The sequence below is a fragment of the Dasypus novemcinctus genome, chromosome 5 (assembly GCF_030445035.2).
Source record: "Dasypus novemcinctus isolate mDasNov1 chromosome 5, mDasNov1.1.hap2, whole genome shotgun sequence".
Lineage (NCBI taxonomy): Eukaryota > Metazoa > Chordata > Mammalia > Cingulata > Dasypodidae > Dasypus > Dasypus novemcinctus.
Window position 1 is genome coordinate 3,671,978 of NC_080677.1, and position 15,838 is coordinate 3,687,815.

General features: G+C 36.6%; 1 pseudogene; it reads right to left on the bottom strand.

Annotated features, from left to right (window-relative positions):
* LOC101425662 (DNA endonuclease RBBP8-like) overlaps nucleotides 1–14,871 on the bottom strand; it is a 75,764-nt pseudogene extending 60,893 nt beyond the window's left edge.
* Nucleotides 14,872–15,838: the final 967 nt, after the last annotated feature.

The following is a 15,838-nucleotide window of genomic DNA, read 5'->3' on the forward strand; positions in this document are numbered from 1 at the left end:
TCCTTAACAGCCTGCCGGCTGCTTTCCTCCTGCCAGCCTCTCCCTCTGTCCTGTTTGCTGTGCAGGTGCAGGAATGTTTAAGCGTAAGCACCAGGGCCGGGCAGTGGGGCTGCCATCTCCCTTTTAAAAGTGCATCTTCCTTTTCTCCAATCAGAGCCCTCATTGTGTCAGGCTTGAAACCGGGTGACCATGTAGTTTTGAACGCCTGTCACATTCGTCTTTTGCTTTTTCCATGTGATTTCTCCCTTTGTGAGAATTTAGTAAAGAATATCCAAATGAGCAGGAGTTTTCCTAATGATACTAAAAATTTAGAGAATCTACACAGATTTTTTTCAACCTATTCACACATTTGGACAATAGCCATAAAACCCTACATGTTCACTCGTAAGTCCTGACCAAGATCATAAGGAATCCACTTGGAACATGAGAAGTTGATAGTTGGAAGCATCGTTGGCTGTGTACCATGTTCCATTTCTGCACCGAGGAAGGGAGAGAGCCGGGGTGGGGAGAGGATGCTCTCCCAGTGGAGAGAGGCAGGTTCACATGGGGCACTGAGAACAGGAGGGCTTCAAAACTGATGCATCTGCCTGTGAGTTCATCTTCACTCCTCGTCAAATAATCGTCCATAAGATCGATTTCTTCATTTGTAGAATGAGAATAAAAAGCCCGTGCCGTACGCCACCATTTCTTTTCCAAAGCCAAACTCTTATCTAACCTCAGCCACCATTCCCTTCCCCACCCATCTCCCCCAGCCCACTGTTGTGCAGATGACTGGCACTAATGCAAATCAGCAGGACAGAAGGGGATAAATAAATATGGAAAGCAGCTTCCTAAAATGTGCAAATTGCATCCAACATAAATTCTTCTCTTTCCAAGACCCTCTCCAAACAGTTGAGAATAAAAAACATCTTGTGTTTTACAACTATATATATTTTTTATTACAAAAATATGCAACTCTATAAAAAAAAAAATGAGTGCTGCAAAATCCTTTCTCTAACAGAGCTCTCATGAAGTCCGGGAGGTTTTATCACAGCATTGATAATAAAGGCAGAGCTTGGCTCATTTCCAGTAACTTAATGAGTTTCCCCAGCTGCTATGACTAGCCTAGTACCCTTAAAGAGGAAGACAGAGTTACTTTGAAATATCTATGCTGATTTTTATCTTCTGACTAGTCGTCTGTAGTGCACACTAAAACATTTTCTCAGATAGCGCCTTTATAGCATATAAATTATGACCGAAGAAAAAGTCTGTCCACTGTGCTATTGGCTTTCCCATGGCTAAACACGCTGCCTTGTGCCCGATATTGTTAGCCTTTGTATAAACACCTACAGGTCACCAGATGATGTTCTCTTTGCTACATTATTAATAATTGCAAAAGCAATTTTTTAAAATGCTTTTCAGGATTCATAATCTTTCTTTCCTTGCTTTAAAAATGCCCAAACATAAAAGGGAACAATAAACACTCCAGGCTATAATAAAAACTTAATTTGCTCATTCTCGATATAAATTCGCATAGATTGCTGAGATAAAATTGGCATTTTAATTATAGATTGCAAAGAAAAAGGGTCATAATTCACTGGATATTTCCAAGTTAGTGCATTTAAAAGGCTTTACTCACGGAGTAGCCAGATCGGTCATTCCTGGAGGCTTTGATGATCTCGAAAAAATGTGGAAATTTTTACTTCTAAACAATTAGTTGAAGTATCATTAAGCCTTTTAAAACCCATTTTGGCTTATTATAGCTTACATATTAAAATGTATTTTATTTAATGAGATATTGGGTTTGTGTCAAATATGAGAGAAAAAGACAGGCCATGGAAACAATAAATTCAGCTACAAGCCTCTTAACTGTTGGAACCTCAACGTTCTCCTGTCTGAGTTTCTTGCTTTTCACTCTCTGCGGCCACATTTATATTGTTCTATAGTACATAGAATCTAGAGGCATGTAATATGGAATAGAGTCAATTTTACTTCAGGGCACATGGGCCATGCAAAAACAAAATCTATGAAGGGTTTTGCAAGTGAAAATGTGCTCAAGAGTACTGTAAATAGCTGAGGCTGTCCTGCAAGCGGTCGAGTTTGGTGTGTGCATCTTTGTGTATGTTCCTATTTGCTGAAATGCACAGCCAAGGCTGTCCCTCCAGGCCTCATCACTTGTAGCTCAGAATGACACATAGTTGAAAACTTCAAAGCTGCCCCTCTAGTTTTTCACTAAAAGTCCAGGAAAATATCAAAAGAGGTAAAAGCTCACAAACTTGCTAACTTGCACTGAAGATATCTGGGAAGAATTATCATTATTATAAGACAGATGGGAAAAAATAACAAAACTTTGTCCAGGCTTCATCTCATTAACACAGTGCCTTTAATGAATGAGCAGTGTGCTTCCAGGGATGATAGTCATAAAATTATTACATATCTCCTTCATGGGTGTTCTGATTATGGAATCTGAGGCCAAAATCAGCAGTTCCCAACATGTTATCCACAGATACCAGGGTGCCCCAATGCCCTTTCGGGATTATTTTTCTAACCACACTTATTTGAGTTTTCACTGCATGGATATTGTTCTTGGAGGCTACAAAAGCAATGTGGGTAAAACTGCTGGAATCAGAGCGCAAAACGTGGCAGTGGTAGCAAACATCAGATGGTCATGATGTTCTTACCCAGGAACTACAAGGAATTAAAAAAAGAAAGAGAAAAAGTAGTGCCAATTTCATTTAGAATGTCCTTGATCTTAATAAAGCAGAGGAAGTTATCTTTTTCAAAATTCCCTTTGAGTATATGTCCATTCAACACTTGATGTGATAAAAATGGGACTACACGCAAAGCCCTTCTGCTGCCAAGGACTGCTTTGATGAAAAGCACATGTGAAATTGAGTTGTAAACCTAACTAGTTGCTTTTTCCATGGAACACCCATTTTTACCTCGAAGAACAAATGGTAAACCATGGTTATTAAGGCTGGTACACGTAGCAGGAATTTTCCAGACAATGAATAACCTGATTCTAGTATTTTCAGGAAAACAGAGATCAATATTCACTATAAATGTAAAATTCTAGCTTTCGTGAGGAAAAATGCAATTTTGGAAAATTTGAATCAGCCTCTAAGAGCCTAAAAGCTTGCCAAAACTTAAGGCTTTACTGAGTAAATTAGTGGTGCTATTAATGAGTGGGATTTTTTTTATATTGTATTCTAAAATATGTCAACATTTGGAAGAAATGGATAAATCAGTGAACTGATATTTTACAGAACACTAATGCATGATATTAGAAAACCATACTTGGGTGAAAGAATCCATTCAATATGCAAATTAGACTAGTGGATTTTAATGTAACTGAGTTTAAAAGTTCACTGATATGGTTTTAGATTCCACATAGTTCCCTATCTCTGAAAACCCATGAATGGCTGAGATTTGCTATAGTCTCAAAGAAGAATATCTACATTATTCTGAAAAAGCTATTAAAATATCCCTCCCTTTTCCAAGTACATATCTTTGTGAGGGTGGATTTTCTTTTAATACTTCAATGAAACAACAAATTTGCAACATATTGAATGTAGGAGCAGGTAAAAGAATCAAGGCTTCTATTGTTGGGATAGACTTTCAAGAGATGAGTAAAAGTGTGAAACAATATCATTCTCACCTTTATTGTTTTTTGAAAATTACCTATTCTATTAATAATTTAACATGTACTATGTTTATTATTATTAACAAATTAATACCTATTATAAAAATTCTCAAAATTAATTTCAAAAGCAGTAAATATCAAAAGTTATAATCCACATAAATATGATCACTTTAGGACCTCAATAATTTAAAGAATATAAAGTTCAAGGAACACTGGCCCGAAATAAATAGCTGGCCCTAAAAATGGGTGAACGGACCTAGCTTTAAATGAGATGAGATGTGTGGTCTTTGCCATTATCAGAGAGGGGATATGTGAATATTTGACTGTACTCTTCCATATTGGAAGAAATAATAACTCAAAGAATGTTCTGGGGCTGGAAGTAGCTAGATGTGTCACATCAGCAGTAAACAGCAAAAGGTAGAGAAACAGATGGAAATTTTATCCCAATTATCACGTTTTATAATTTGTATTGGCTTAGACTTACACAGGACCAGATAATATAGAAAGTTAGAAGGTGTAAGTAGAGCATGTCATTTTATTGAAATTACAAATAGATGAAATGGGTAAAAACATGTGAGAAAACTGAATTCACACAAGGAGAATGCATATACCTTCTCCCTTGCCATATCAGATCAGAGCAGAGTATATGTTCAACGTATGATAAAAAAAGTAAGAAAATGGAATTACTAGAAATGCATCCTTTCTGTGGACAAATTCCAAATCAGAGTTAATAGAACTTTTTATGAAGCCATCATAAAATGAGACACCATGGTCCTTCTGAAAATTAAAGTAAATTTAACAATCTAAAATCATTGGGAGAAAATAATAATTCAAAAATAATTACTGGGGTAGAGAGAAGAAAATTCAACGGTACTGGCCTCTCCCATAAAGTGCAAGGATTTGTGGCCATGATATAACAAAAGCAAAATAGAAGCTATTAAACTGGAATAAAAATCAAAATGAGAATAATATTTTGATGGATAAAAATACAGAAAAGTAAAAGCAAAAGGGCAGAATTTTAATCCACATCAGAGATAACAAATTATAAAAATGGTGCTGAATGTAATACTCTGGATTATGTGCAGAATCATTTTGAGAATACAGAAGAGAGTACAGAGGTAAAGAAAACTTTAAAATGAGAAAGATTAGATAGATAGATAGATGGAAAGACAGGAGATAATTATTGCATAAATAATTTGTTATACAAATAAAAGTGGCAGAACAAATAGAAAAAAAACCATCTCAAGTAAGAATTCTTTTCTGAATTGAGAAAATGTTGCCTAATAACCTTATCATGTTTCAAATGAAATCAGTGAAAGGACACATCAGCCCATCATGCAGTACTTTTAATAAGGATAGAGACATTCCTGGAAACACGCAAATACAACCTTCATAAAAATCCACCCAAAAGTTATGGAAACTGACTAAACACAGCCTTCACACCAGCAACAATAAATTACAGTGATTTACATGCAAAATATTTGTGACTCTGAAACTATAATTTACTACCAATATCCATGATGTAAAACTTTCTACTGGGGAAAGTAATCTTAACTATATAAGAACTTCAAAATATATAAGTTGTGATTCTCTTTAGTATATTTCTTGAAAATAAACTAGTATATATTTCTTGAAAATATATATTTAGTATATTTCTTGAAGTCCAGTATAAGGTTTTCATAATAGCCAACATGTATACAAAGGTTACTATATGCTAAGTAGTCATCTAAATTCCTTACAGTGCTTAGAAGAGTACACATATAGATACAGAGTGTCATTATGAGAATTTAACAATTATATATATACATGTAAAATTGTGCTTATATGCATATGTGAACATGTATGTATATTTAAATATAATAACATTGTTGATTTCTCATAACAACTCCATGAAGAAGACACTTTTATCATCCCCATTTTATAATTTTGGAAACCAAAGCACAGCAGGGTTAAGAAAGTTGCTTTAAATTCCACAGTAAGTAGCAGAACAGGAATTGAATCACAATATTCTGGCTTCATAGTTCCATCTGTTAACCATACCACCTGCCTACCCATGTTATGTAATATCGCTGTGTACAGTTTCAAGATATGAGAACAGAAGAGGATAAAATAGAGATAGAAATACATAATTTCTATGTCTAATTATATATTACAGTGAATACAACTCTTATTCTGTGCGTGTGTTTGTGTGTGTGAATCCATCCTACTTTTATATTAGAAAGCACATAATAACCCTCAATTTTATAAAAGGAAAGCTTGAGCTTTGGAAAGAAATGAAGGGAATAGCTTAAGGATGGCATGTTCTGAAAAGCCAGCAACACTTCCATCCCTTCAAGGTGTAAATGACATAGTTACGGTTAAAGATTTTGAAAGATAATTTAATGACTAAGAAAAATATAAACACCCAGTTTAATTTTTAAACAGAGAATGAGTAATCTAAAAACAAATGAGTCTGTAAAAGAACATAAATCTACAAGAGAAGTGGAGTCATGTTGGCCAAATTCTGAAGATGACAGCACCAATATTGGCAAGGCTGTAGGCAGTTTGCTTTTAGATCCGCCCATCCTCACCCCTCCCTGTGCCAATACACTTTGCCATGTGACTGTGCAGTGGCCCTCACTAAAGAAGCTGTATTTCTCCTCTGCAGCGATGTTAGGTCCACTGCATGGGTTGATGTGGTCAGTGGAGTGAGCGAGAGGTCACAGTTCTGCTCTTAGGATTTAAGAGAAATCCGGTGGCTCCGTTTAGGCTTTGGCCATGGGAAAATTAACTTGCTACTCTCCAGCCCCAGAAGACCTAGCAGAAGAACCCTACCCAATCTGTAGATCTGTAGCATGATATGCAGTGCTTTATGTCATTTGTCACATAGTACTAGGGTACAGAGTTACATAGCATTCACGTGGCAATAATCATCTGATACACTAAGGTACAACCATGTATTGTTAATGTATGCATAAATTCACTCAACAACTTGGTAAACCATTTTGACATTGTCCACTAAATGTGAATATACAAATACCTTTTGACTCAATAGCTCCACTCCAATATATAGAATTTAGAGTTTGCAAAATTATGTGAAACAAGAATGCTCATGGCAGCTTTAGTCATAATAGCACAAAATTGGAAAAAAAAAATTTCCCATCAAGAATAGAAAGGTAATACGTGTTGACCTATTTATATGATGAGATATTATACATTAGTGTATATGCATAGACCTCAACTACATAAAATGACATAAGCGAATTGCACAATCATAATGCTGAATTTAAAACCTATGACACAAAAGAAGGCATATTGAATAGTTTCTTATTTTTTAGGAGCTACCAGGGATTGAACCCAGGAGCTTATATAGGCTGAGCAGGCACTTAGCCACTGAGCTGCACACACTTGACTGATTACTTTTATAAAGTTTTAAAAGAAACAAAATTAAACTAGTGCTTAAGATGCATTTGTAGGTTTTACAATTATGAAGGAAAGCAAGGACGATATTATCATAAATGATATGGGATAAAGGGTATCTGGGTAGCTTCTATGTTGCTGGCTATGTTATATCTACTTCTGTGATTGTTACCTGGGTGACTTCTTAACGATAATTCAGGAATCTGAACATTTATGTTGTATGTGTTCTACATATTTTAAATTTCACAATAAAAGGCTTTTGTTCTGTTTTTGAAGAAGAAAGTAGCAGTTAGTTCTCCAGAACATAGCAGTTGGGAGTCAGCTTTCTCTTCACCTCTATAGATGGCTAGAGAAGTATTTTCAGGAGAAGGTGAAGCAGATGTTAGGAGAAATAGGAGAAAAGTGTATCAAATGAAAAAGAGAGGAATGGGTGAAAACATTCATTCTGGAACCACCAAACCACAGTTCCAATACAGCTCCCTGAATCCCAACAGCCTTTCCAGAGAGATAAGGGAAAATCTTGTTTGTGTGTGAAAGGTCCCAGAGATACTTACCACTGCAGTATTAACAAAACTCAGGCCAACTGGCCAGAGAGGCTCACAGTCAAGGAACCGCATGCACCAGGCTGGGATTCAACTCTTTAGTCTTCTCTTCCAATCCTGACTCATTCTTAACTCTAGATGGATACAAAGTTATCAACAGGTAATCGAAGAAAGCTTTTAAAATGAAAGGTGAAAAATCACAGCATGTAAACACATGCACACATAGACACATACATGTACAAACAGGAAAAAAGCAACTCTGAGAGAACAGGGTCTATGTAGATAGATGAAAATTTAAAAATAAAAGCCACCTTTTTTTTTTTTATCCCAGAGTACAAGAATTCATATTAATGAAACCAGAACCAATGTTACAAAAATGGAGTACTAAAGAAAAAAAAATGCCTTTGGCATTTCATACAAAAACACTGTAATTATTGGAAGAAGACCCAAAATAAAATAAAAGGTAAAAACAGTGGGAAAATATGAAACCATCATCACAGGTGAATCCAGGAATAATAGGTGTTCCAGGAAAAAGAAACAGAACAAGGAAAAGTGAGTAGAAGAAATAATCGAATGAACAACTCAAGGGACATCTCACCAATTTAAGAAAATGAGGTCTCAGCTATAAAATGACTATCAGGTATCCCAGAGAATGGATTAAAATAAACTCACAACGTGGCATTGCATTGTAAAAAGCCAAAGAAGAAAGGATTCAAAGAATAATCTGAAAGCTTTTAGAGAAAAAAGCTGACAATGATTTCAAATCAGAATGGCATCACACTTCTCCAATGAAACGGTGAAAAGAAGAAGACAGCTATTACAGATAATCTGCCTTCAAAAAATATTTTAGTTTTTGTACCCAGCCAAATTATCACAAAATCATTAGAACAAAGTTTTTTCAGGAATGAAATATCTCAACAATTTTGCTATCTTTTCAGGAAGCTAGTGAAAGTGGGATACAAACAAAATTAGAATGCACAGGTTTCTCACAGTCTTACAGAAGAAGAGATATGGTGTGAGGGCATTTTCAGGATTTGGAGTTGTCCTGGGTGGTGCTACAGGGATGGATGCTGGATGTGTGTGTCCTGTCGTGGCCCACTGGTGAACTGGGGGAGAGTGTGGACTACAATGTGGATAGCATCTTGTGCAGATTGGAACAGGCTGGAAAGCACTAGAAGAACTTTTTATCAACTGGAGACAAAAAATAGACTGCCTGGTTTATCTGAATGTATCTATAAAAGATGTAAGAAATGGGGAAGTTTTAAGAACAAATTCATGATACTTGCTTTAAAAAGTTAAACAATTGAATTATCAAAGAAAATTATTAATACTAGGTAAAGCTAAAACAAGTACATGAACAAAAAATCTATTTATACTGAGATATATGACTCTTATTTAGTTACATTTTATATATTTTATTTTATAGTCATGATGAGCTTGAGAGAACAGGAAATCTCTCTCTCTCTCTTCAGAGCAGAGGAAGAGAGAACATACAAATTATTTTTCTTCACAATGTTAATCAATGGAAAATGCCAAACACTGAAAAAATTTTAAAGGGTACCAAAAATTTGAGAGAGAAAAATGGAGGCTGTCAAGAGCAAGCTGTTTCTCCTTTAATGGAATCTTTGATTCTAAATTATGTATATGTACCACTTAAATTAAAAATTAATATTATACGCGGAATTGAGTGAAAGAGAAATATAAAACTTTTCAAATTTCTTTATTTTACTAGACAGAACCCACATGATACTAACAATTAGAAAAAATAACCATTAAAGAATGATTTTGGGAAGAAAATCATGTAACTACCAGTACCCTAGATATAGTCTTTATATCTTCTCCAAATATGGGATAAAATTAAAACAAAGAGATCACTCAACAACATAGAAAGAAATGGGGATAAAAATACTTATTTACCAATATACATGAGAAAAATAAATATTAATGGATAAAATCCTCATAATAAAAGACGAAAGGAATTCAAATATATGATAGTTATAAGATTCTCATTAGAGTAATATAATTATATTTGTCAAAGAAAAAATACATATGTAAACCTAAGAGTGCTATATTATATTGTTGGCAGTTAAATTTCAGAGTGCAGAGACACAAAAATTACTGCATATCACATGTATTTCAAAATTCTAAGAAAGACAATATTCGATGGAAGACTTCAATAGAACATGTCTCAAGCAACTAATACACAAGTTTATGAAAGGTCTGTGTAATGTCGAACAGAATATCCAAAATACTTGAATTATCTAGGCAAGCAAAGGAATGCTAATTAAAATTTGGAATGACTATTTTAGCTAAAATCAGCAAATAGAAAACAAAAAATACAATACTATAAGGATAATCTGGGACATATCATTGCGGGAGTATAAACTGGCAAAACCGTTATTAGTGGACAAGTTGCATTTTATGTCAAAAGCCCTTAAATCTTATTTACCATTTACTTAAAAATTTCATCCCTAAGACTATATACTAAAGAGAAACATACATATTCAGGTCATTTATGTGCAATAATGTTCACTGTACCCATTCATTTTAAGAAAAGCAAATATTTGGAAGACCAAATATTTTGAATGTCCATTCATCAGAGTTAGAAAATAAATCATGCAACTAATATATTACTTTTAAAAAGAACTTTTTAAAACTATTTGTTCTTATGACCTAATATACAGAACTACTTGAAACAGAATTTTTTAACAGTAGTAGACTATGATCTCTCTTCAGAGCAGAAGAATAAAGAACAGATAAATTATTTTTCTGTATAAAATTAATCATTTAAAATAAATATTTTGCAGAAAAAAAATTACACAGAAAAAAATGATGATGTATAGGAAAATGCAAACATTAGTTTTTTTTCCCAAATATTGAGATTGTGTTATTCCTCTTTCTTCTTTTTTGTTTATCTATTTTCCAGTATAAAATTACAATTATTAATAGGAAAATAACTGAAAATATTATTTTAATTGAAAATACCTAACTATGGGAGATACACTTTGTCTTTCCAAAATTCATATAGAAATTTATTATAAAAACTATAATATGATTGGTTTACATTACTTCTATTATTATCCTTACAAGCAATCTTCATTTACATCATAATTTTGAATTCTTATGCTCATATTAACTAATCTTTGAATATATCATTGTTTTTAATGTGTTTTCCTTCTTTGTAAATATTTTTGGTAATATCTCTAAGTGGAAGTAGATTTTAATCTCCTTATTAAACTACTGAATTAAGTTTTAAATTACATAAAATAAATTTAAAGATCTATATTCTGACCGTATGCATGAACACCATGGTGTTCTCTCACTGTGTTTTGCTTATAGATATTTGTTTGTAACAATTTCTCTGTTTGTTTCAGGTGAAGCTAAAGGGAAAGACCTCAAACATTATTATTGCCTGTTAAATCTTGCTAACATATTTTAAATTATTAGGGAAAAAAACTCTGGAGGTTTTATCAATGCTATTTTTTAATATTAAATATTGCAAGGTACAGTTAGAAAGGTAATAATATAAATAAATAATATAATATACATAATGACTGAATAAAAATGAACGAGTCAGAAAACATTTCAAATATTTCAATGCTTCCAAAACTTTGGTCAGTGAAACACTTATTTCTGGGACACTAATAGATTTTATTGGAGCTGGGTGAGAGGAAATGTGTTTCATTTCCACTGCCCTGAAACGAACTATGAAAAATCTTGTGGCTAAAACAGAAACCATTTTATCTTAGTTCACGGTTTCACAGACCAGGAATCTGAGAAGGGTTCTGCTCCACCATGCGGTGTCTACTGAAGCCATTCAGTTCTATCAAAATGACATTTGGGCTAGTGTGGCATGCCAAGATGGCTTCACTCACAGTGTAGTACCTCAGCTTGGAGGGCTTGAAAGTAGGGCTCACCAGTAGCTGCCAACTAGATTTCTTACTTCTCAGGGGTTCCCAGGAAGATTATTTTAAGGGAGTGTAAATGAAAGTTTCAAGCTTCTAATGACATAGACTCAGATTCTATTCTTATGTCACATTCTATTGATCAAGCACATCATTAAAACCAACCCAAAGCATCACTATATTCCATTTTACTATTAATGGAACCTGGCAATTTATTGGGCTTCCTTTTTGAAGAAGTTTTGGACTATAGAGAGGTTCAACTATGGCAGGGGAGGAGCACTTGTATGGGATGTTAGTGGTAGGGGGCATACAGTTGGGAGGGAGTACTCTAGGGCATGTATACAGGGTACATAGAAAGGTTTGGATATATTCATAGTGGTTTCAGTTGGAACGAAAGATGAGAGAGTGCTGAGTTCCTGACCAGGGGAGCTCCATCACATTCCCCAATGGAACAACAACAATCCCCCAGGGCAATGGCAAAGACCAACAAAGATGAATGGTCCAGTGATGAGCCCTTGATACCGATGGTTCCAATTATGAGCCTGTGTGCTTGAAGTATGAACTAGGCCTAGAGCTGCAGGGTGCCTAAGAGTTACCTCCTGAGAGCCTCCATGTTGCTCAAATGTGCCACTCTCTAAGCCAAACTCAGCATGTAAATGCATTGCCTTCCCCCCAGTGAGGGACATGACCCCTAAGAATGAGCCTCCCTGGCACCAAGGAATTACTATCAAGCACCAGATGATGATATAACTAGAAAAAGACCTTGAATAAAGAGGTCAACTCAGACCAGCAGAATATCTCAGGCTACATGAAATATCACGTGTTAAAACTGCTTTTTTACTTTGGATAAAAGGGGGAAATATAAAGGACAAGTGAGTTTATATGGCTATGAGTTTCCAAAAAAAGAGTCAGGAGGTCATCAGAGGGGTGATGCTTATGCACACCTCAGCAGGGTACCAGAGATAGCTAAGGTAGATGGAAACCAAGGCATTGGTTCTCCTGAGGACTGCAGAGACCCATAGGTTCTATGGTCATGGCAGATGGCTCTCGATTTCAGGGCCATGTCAGTTGGCCCTACTTTGGAGTTTGTTTTCCTGAGTGTGATTGAGTTGGACTCAGATATGACCTTTCTACACATGCCTCTTCTGTTACTTTTATTGGACCTGTGGTTGGCATTTGGGTTGGTGTATACTCAGGAGACCTGAATCTCTGAAATGTCCATGTCACGGCCAGGCCCTGAGCCTCAGCTGACTTGCAGCTCCTACCCTCTGGTTTCTTAGACTTACCCTGGCTAGCTGACAGGTAGGTGAAGAGGGTCAACCACCACACAGGGAGCCAGGAGTGCCTACAGCTGCAAGTAGAAGAATTGCATCCATCATCCATGTGGAATCTAAGCCCCCTCTCAATATAAAGGTGGAGTGGACATAACTATTCCAGGGTTCACAGGATGGAGGAATAGAGTACTGATTAGAAAGGACTTACTGGTGTTCTGCTGGGGAACTGTTGTGATTAGTAAGGGAAGAAATTGTAGTGGTGATGTGGAGAGGGTGGCCACAGTGGCTGCTGATGGTAGGGAGATAGAAGAAGAGATATGGTGTGGGGGCATTTTCAGGATTTGGAATTTTCCTAGGTGGTGCTGCAGGGATGGATGCTGGACGTTGTGTGTCCTGTTGTGGCCCACTGCGTGGACTGGGGGAGAGTGTGGTCTGCAATGTGGACCACTGTCCATGTGGTGCAGCAGTGCTCCAAAATGTATACGCCAGGTGCAATGTATGTACCACAATGATGGAAGAGATTGTTGATGTGGGAGGGGTGAGGTGTGTGGGGAGGGGGTTATATGGGGACCTCATATTTTTTAATGTAACATTTACAAGAAAATAAAGAAGAAAACAAAAACAAAGATATGGGAAGTAGTCTCCACCTCCACAAAGAATTTGTAGCAACCATTAATCTATCACAAAGTGTTATCTGGTCAAAATATTTGAGGCAGTACTGATTTCCTAAATTCAGGCTCCTTAGAGACTTTAATACTTTATACTTTAACATATTAGGCATTGTTGATTTCTAAGTGATCACTGAGGAAAGTAACTTGCCCAAACTTCTTTATGAGAAATGTCTTTTCTCTCCAGAACCCTTCCTGGGATGTTTGCTCTATTCATTCATGTACATCTCTTTTTCATTTTTTAAAAAATTGTAGTAAAATATAAATAACATATGAATGACTTTAACCATTTTAAGTGGACAATTCTTTGAAAATGATTACATTGGCAATGCTGTATAATTTTCAGCACTATTTACAAAATATTTTCATCATCCCAAACCAAAGCTAGTACCCATTAAGCAATAATTCCCCATTTCCCTTCCCCTTACCCCTGGTAACCACTATTTGTCTTTCTGTCTCTATGAATTTTCTTAAGTATTTCATATAAATGAGATCATGTAATATTTGCCCTTATAAGTCTAGACCATTTCATTCAACATGGTGTACTCAAGTTTCATACATGGTAGCATGTATCAGCACTTCATTTCTTTTAATGACACATAAGTGTGCCATTCTAAGTACTACTTTTAACAATTGTAAAATTGTGCAGAAACCTGGGCTCACCTCCTGAATTGCCCTCAATTCCCTTTTAATCTCCTGGCATTGACTTTCCTCCCCACTTCAGAGAGCCATGTAATGTCAATTACAGGTTATTTTTCAGTTGATGGTGTAGTGTTTCCTAAATTTGAGGGGCGAATTCATTTTATGAGAGCACTCCGGAAGACAAAGTCTTCACCGTAAAACAGACACTGAAACAGTGGGACTTCATTCTCACTAGAGGATGGAATGGGTGTTTTGAGGGTAATGGGGTTCCGCTTGCAGTCTCTGAGCTTCCTGAGAGCTCGGGGTCACCTCACTGCTCCTTGGGCTGTCTGTACCAGGCCTCCACACTGCTCCTTGGGCTGCCAGCACTGGGCCTCTGCTTTGCTCCTTGCGCTGCCTGAGAGCACGGGGTCACCTCACTATTCCTTGGGCTGTCTGTACCAGGCCTCCACACTGCTCCTCGGGCTGCCAACACGGGCCTCCACACTGCCCCTTGGGCTGCCAACACGGGCCTCCACACTGCTCCTCGGGCTGCCAGCAGTGGGCCTCTGCTTTGCTCCTTGCGCTGCCTGAGAGCACGGGGTCACCTCACTATTCCTTGGGCTGTCTGTACCAGGCCTCCACACTGCTCCTCGGGCTGCCAACACGGGCCTCCACACTGCCCCTTGGGCTGCCAACACGGGCCTCCACACTGCTCCTCGGGCTGCCAGCAGTGGGCCTCTGCTTTGCTCCTTGCGCTGCCTGAGAGCACGGGGTCACCTCACTATTCCTTGGGCTGTCTGTACCAGGCCTCCACACTGCTCCTTGGGCTGTCAGCATGAGGCCTCCACAACAGCTCTCTGAGCTGCCGACATGGGGCCCCACACTGCTCCCGGAGCTGCCCGAGAGCACGGGGCCTCCACAATTGCCCTTGGAGCTGCCTGGCACGGGCCCACCACATGCTCCTTGCAGGGTGAGCTCTAGCCTGGTTTTCCCCCATCAGGGGCATTAACTTGTGAGATTTTCACAGAAATTGCTAAACACATTGATGAACAGCATAGCAAATGGCAAAGCATTTGTGCCGGACACAAGACACAAAGTTTTGAAATCAAGTTTTATAAAGCTAGTTTGAAGTAGTTAACGATGTTTATAGCAAGGTTCACTTAAGTCTATCATAAGACATTTTATCTAAGTATTAATTCAGTTTCACTTGCTAAATTCTCCCAGCTCTCCCACTTTATTACTGTATCATGATACCAAATTGTACATAACATGCAGAAAAAAGAAAGCACTCTAATGAATTCCTCAGTGGATTTTATTATGAACTGTGATTTCTTAATATATTCTCTTCTGCCAAAGGACTTGTCAAGTTAAAAATAACTGAGCCTTACATTATGCTCTTAGCATCTATTAATATAAACTCATTGAATAAGTTATATTACCTTACAATCAAATCAAAGGAAAGATAAGTCTGGCATCAAATTTGTAAGTAAAAAACACTGAACTTTTAAATGATAATTTTTGTCCTCATAAAAGTAACCAAAGTTTTGAAGCCTAAAATTAAACACTATAAAAATCACTTCCTTAACATAATGCAATATGATAACTGTAGGAATGTAATTTAATGATAAATGCTTTCTGATTTCCACCTTTGACTATAATTGTCATTATATTTTACCATTTCTGGCATATTATCCCCCTAGGATTTTATAGAATAAACTGATTGAGGGAAAACTTTAGGCAATGAAGAAATAAATATAGCAACTACATAAAAATATTGAGGATGCATGTTTAATACTTTAATTAT